The following is a 4836-nucleotide window of genomic DNA, read 5'->3' on the forward strand; positions in this document are numbered from 1 at the left end:
CAACTGAATGATTGTAATACATACATATGTACATAGTTGAAGGGCTTGCAAGCTCATGCTAATGTCATTACTTATGCAATATCCAATAAATTTTATATATCCTTTGTAGAACTTGCGCAACCAGTAAAAGTCAGAAGCTCGATTATTTTCTGTTGATTTTCACTTATGCTGCAAAAACTTGCAATACTTCTCAACTCTAATCAAAACGAGCCATAAATTCCAAAGCGAAGAAATGTGCAGTGCACTGCCAACTTTACTAATTAATTGTGCACTTGAGAATTTTAGAGCTCGCACACACAAAGCAAACTTCAAAGTTGCCAAGCTAGGCAGAAATGAAAAAAAGGAACAAAAACAAACTCACAGTAAAAGGAGTAAACAGTGGGGTGTTGGTGTTGCGACTGGCAAAGTTGATGAGTAAATAAACTAACAATTTTTCCTACTTAATTAACAAAATTGTTTTAATGCGCTTGCTGTGCGGCGCACACAAAAATGCCAAGTGACGCGTTTAGCAGCGACAACTTCGTCAACATTGACAGAATGACAAGCTGACTAACTAAATGACTGAGCAAACAAGTTGAAGCGCAAGGGGCTTGCAAAATTAAAGTATAGAAGAACCGAGGACAGAGGCGGAACAGAATAATTAAACTTGTCGACAAGAGTGGGGTGTGTTCAAACTTTTATTACCTCGGGTGGGCCAAAAGGTAGCTTCGGAAATTCTCTTACATTTATGAGGAATGCTAACCTACATTTCAAACATTTCATTTCCAATGACAAATTCTCATTAACATATAAAATAGTTTGTCATCAACTTAGAAGCAATATTTTGCCCCACCGCAGCTACAATACTATGTGCGCAAAGCAGTAATGTTGTTCTCGACTATGCTCACATTATGATACACTAACATTTCTGACAGCGCAACGAACCAAAGCTTCACTACACAAAATGATAATTATAATTACTTAAGCTAACTGAATCAATTAATTTCTATAATTTGATACTAGTTTATGTGTTATACTATATTTTTCCATCGATGTAGATTGTACTGCTAATAAATCGAAGCGTAGCTAAAATATATACATACAAGTACATAGATTAACATTTTATGAAATATTAATAAGAATAACAGTTTTCCAAAAGTCTCTCTTGTAAATCGTTACTCGGTATTACGCTTGCACATTAGCTTGCAATTGCTTTATCCTTATAAGAGGGTTGTATTATTAAAGTATCATTAGATTTTGTTCGCAAAAACGAATAATGCACTAGATCTGTAATATGGCACATGGATTCCTTTCGTACTTTCCTAATTAAAATGCGCTGAACCGACTACCAACAATACTGCTTTATTCGAATCGCAGCTTACCACTGAAATTAAAAATACAATGCTTTTTAAATAAAACAGTTTTCCGCATTAACCTAAAATCCTTTAATACCTTCCTTTAATACATTTAATACAATTTCTTGATTTATTATGTTCTAGAACTGAATGATAACCACATGCTACTTGTACTATGTTTCTTAAAGGGTCTGACAAGAAAAACTTTGCGCAACACTGTGCGCCCATTGCAGTCATTTATTTGTCGCGCATTGACAACCCTGCGCACAATAAATTGCAACGCTGCATTGCTTGCATTTTCGCTTATGAATTGCATTACCAAGTCGCATAAATTTCGTGCAAAGTATGCGTAACAAATCGTTCGGCATTCAACGCATTTATCATCAAAAGGCATTTGCTGCCAGCGACGACGACACAGACGCATGGAAAATGCAATCGAAATCTAACCACGGGAGTTATGAGCTTCGGGCTTGACAAATATCACCTGCTTACTTAGAGACAATTACTTTGCTAATCATCGACTAATTATAGTATTTTAAAAAACTGTTACTGGGCCTAAGGGGTTCAAATATTTTCCGTTTTACTTTCTTATATGAAAATATGGGTTCTGACACCACAAAATATAAGAAACTCGACACTCTTTATTTAAATTTGTTTTTTTGAACCAAAATTAATTAAAATAGAGATCAAGTTCGAATAAATTAAATAAATTGTGCGCATTATTGGACGGAGTTGAGGTTTGATGTTTGACTTTTATATTATTTGATTTAACTTGAAAGTGAAAAAATTGTGCCCAATTCAATACATATACCGATAAAATACAAAAAATTACAGCTTTAAGAATCGTTAAATATAAATTTATTTCTGGTTTCCCCACGCACTGAACATTTTATTACATTCTTATCCACTCATCATTTTATCAAACAAAATACAATTGAGTCTATCAGCTGCTGATTTATACAAGTTAATTAACACGTTCGTTGCCCAAAATCATAGACAGCACAGGCACAGGCTCTACCTATATCAACAGACAAACAAAAAGGACAATTAAACCCTTTTGAAAATGTGGTAGACAAAAGCGCCAGCAACCAGGCAAAACAAACAAGCCCATGCCAAAAGGACAAAAAAGCTGTGAAGGTCAAGCCACAAGCCCTTACATCCCAGACTAGCCAAAGATTTATTGGATATTGTCGCATGGATTCTTGCAAAATGTTATCACCAGACGCAATAGATGGAATGCAATAAACAATTGTTGGTCTAAGCGAACAGAAACAAGAGAAAACATTGGCAATAAAGTTGAGAGAGTTTGATGGTGGGCTGACAAAACATATTTAGACATTTCTTAAGTAAATTATTGCAAAAATCGACAACGCAAAGTGCAGACGACGGAAGCTCAAATGGGCGCAAAATGTCATTAAAATGCCAGTACCGAGTCAGCCGGGCCTTGCCTGCCAAGGTAAGGGGATCAAACAATCAGACTGTTTGGAGAACGGGCAAGTTGTTGTTTCCGTTTCCGTCATGTTGAGGTCCTTTTGAAATGTAGACGGTGGCGATGTGGATGATGATGTTGGTTGCCAGGCAGCGTGCAGTCTCAAACTACATACCTAGGGGATTTGTATCCTGCACAGTGGATCGAAAATACGTTAAATACTTTGCCACCAAAACCTTGTAAATTTACTAAAAATAACTAAAGTCTTAAGCTTAATATTCTTTAGATGTCATTGTCACCAAGACCGAAATGCTTATAATATGGGGAGACAATACATTCTGCTCTGAATGCCAGATTTATCTATAAAGGATGCAAAATGTTGAAAATAGTAAGTATTTCAGTGCTTTGTCCCACTGTCTTTTGATGTTGCTGTCACAACAAATATTTGCTTAGCTACTTTGAGTGCAGCCCCTGCATTTTGTCACCGTTGGTTTTGGGTATTTGTTTGCTTTCATTAGACTTTGTTCGCAGTGATATGGGAGTTTAAGTTTTGGGGCTAAAGCGTCAGTTGGCAAGTCTATAATTGTTAGTTCTAATCGAGGCAAAATTTCATTGTAGGAAATGTTTCTCTATACCCTCCTCGTATTACCTTTACTGCTATCATCACGAGCTTACGCTGCCGATGCCAATGAGACTGTCGCGATCAAGGAGCTGGTGACACAGGTTACACTGAACAACATAAATGAAACACTGCTTGGTCATCAGGTGGTCTTTCTCAATTTTTATGCGGACTGGTGTCGTTTCAGCGCCTTGCTGGAGCCGCTCTTTGCAAGTGCTGCGGCCCAACTGGCCAAGGAGTTCCCTCAGAAAGTGAAGCTGGGACGCGTGGATTGTGTGCGGGAAGTGGAGCTGGCGAGTCGCTATAAGATCAAAAAGTTTCCGACACTCAAGCTGTTCCATCAAGGCGCCCCATTGCGTAAGGAATACCGCGGACAACGTACCACACCCGCTCTAGTGGCGTTTGTGCGGAAGCAACTGAAATCTGCTATAAAAAGGTTTAATAATATGGAACAATTGAACGGCATCGATCCGAAGCGTCGCGCCATTATTGGCTTCTTTGAGTCGCCTCGTGATTCCAGTTTACCAGTCTATCGTCAGCTGGCGGAGCGCTTCAAAAACGATTGTGATTTCTATTTGAATTTGCAAGCCGAACCGGATCAGGTGAAAAATACAAATAAACTACCGGCTATTGTGTTTCGACCTGATATGGAGCGTCGACATGGCAATGAGGAGCTCTATCCGGGCGCCATACACGATAAGCAGCGATTAGAGGACTGGCTGCTGCAAAATTGTGTGCCCCTGGTTCGCGAAGTGGACTTCGATAATGTGGAGGAGCTCATCGAGGAGGGACTACCGCTGCTTCTGCTCTTTCATCACAGCAGCGACATCAGCACTGTAAAGGACTTCAAGTCCATTGTGGAAATGCAGCTGATGGAGCTCCGGGGTCAGTTCAGTTTTGTAACTGTCGACGGCATTAAGTTTGAACATTCGGTGCGACATATGAACAAAACCGCCAATGACTTGCCGCTAATTGCCATCGATTCGCTAAAGTATATGCATCCATTTAGCCACTACAGGGACATGTATGTGCCGGGAAAACTAAAACAGTTTCTACAGGATTTCAGTAAACTTAATTTAGGCAACAAGCCTCATGGAAATTTTGGCCATAGGCCAACTATACCGATGCATCTAGTCAATGCCCCGAAGTCAACATTCCAAAAATTGGGACCGTCCAGGCATCGCTACACACTTCTGAATCACGATGAGCTTTGAGTCGGATCCAAACAGCTGGTCTGAATGGCAGCAGAGAGCCAATTCTCAAGATAATACTGCTATTTCATGCATTTTAGAAGGCCTGCTTAATAAATGTGCTTTGCTGTTGTACTTATGCTCTGTAGTTTATTATAAAAGCGCGGTGAGCGTATGAAAAACAAATTGCCTGCATCTAAGCACAATGGTTAAACAGACACCTGCTCAAGGCTCTGCAAAATCACTTGAGCTGTTGCTGCGGCA

The 4836-nt window shown here is 39.3% G+C and overlaps 1 pseudogene; it reads left to right on the plus strand.

The window, feature by feature from the left end:
* The first annotated feature begins 3384 nt into the window (after positions 1–3384).
* LOC115630735 lies at positions 3385–4596 on the plus strand (annotated as a pseudogene).
* The last annotated feature ends 240 nt before the right edge of the window (positions 4597–4836 follow it).

Source organism: Scaptodrosophila lebanonensis, unplaced genomic scaffold, assembly GCF_003285725.1.
Source record: "Scaptodrosophila lebanonensis strain 11010-0011.00,11010-0021.00 unplaced genomic scaffold, SlebRS2 tig00001410-arrow-pilon, whole genome shotgun sequence".
Taxonomy (NCBI): Eukaryota; Metazoa; Arthropoda; class Insecta; order Diptera; family Drosophilidae; genus Scaptodrosophila; species Scaptodrosophila lebanonensis.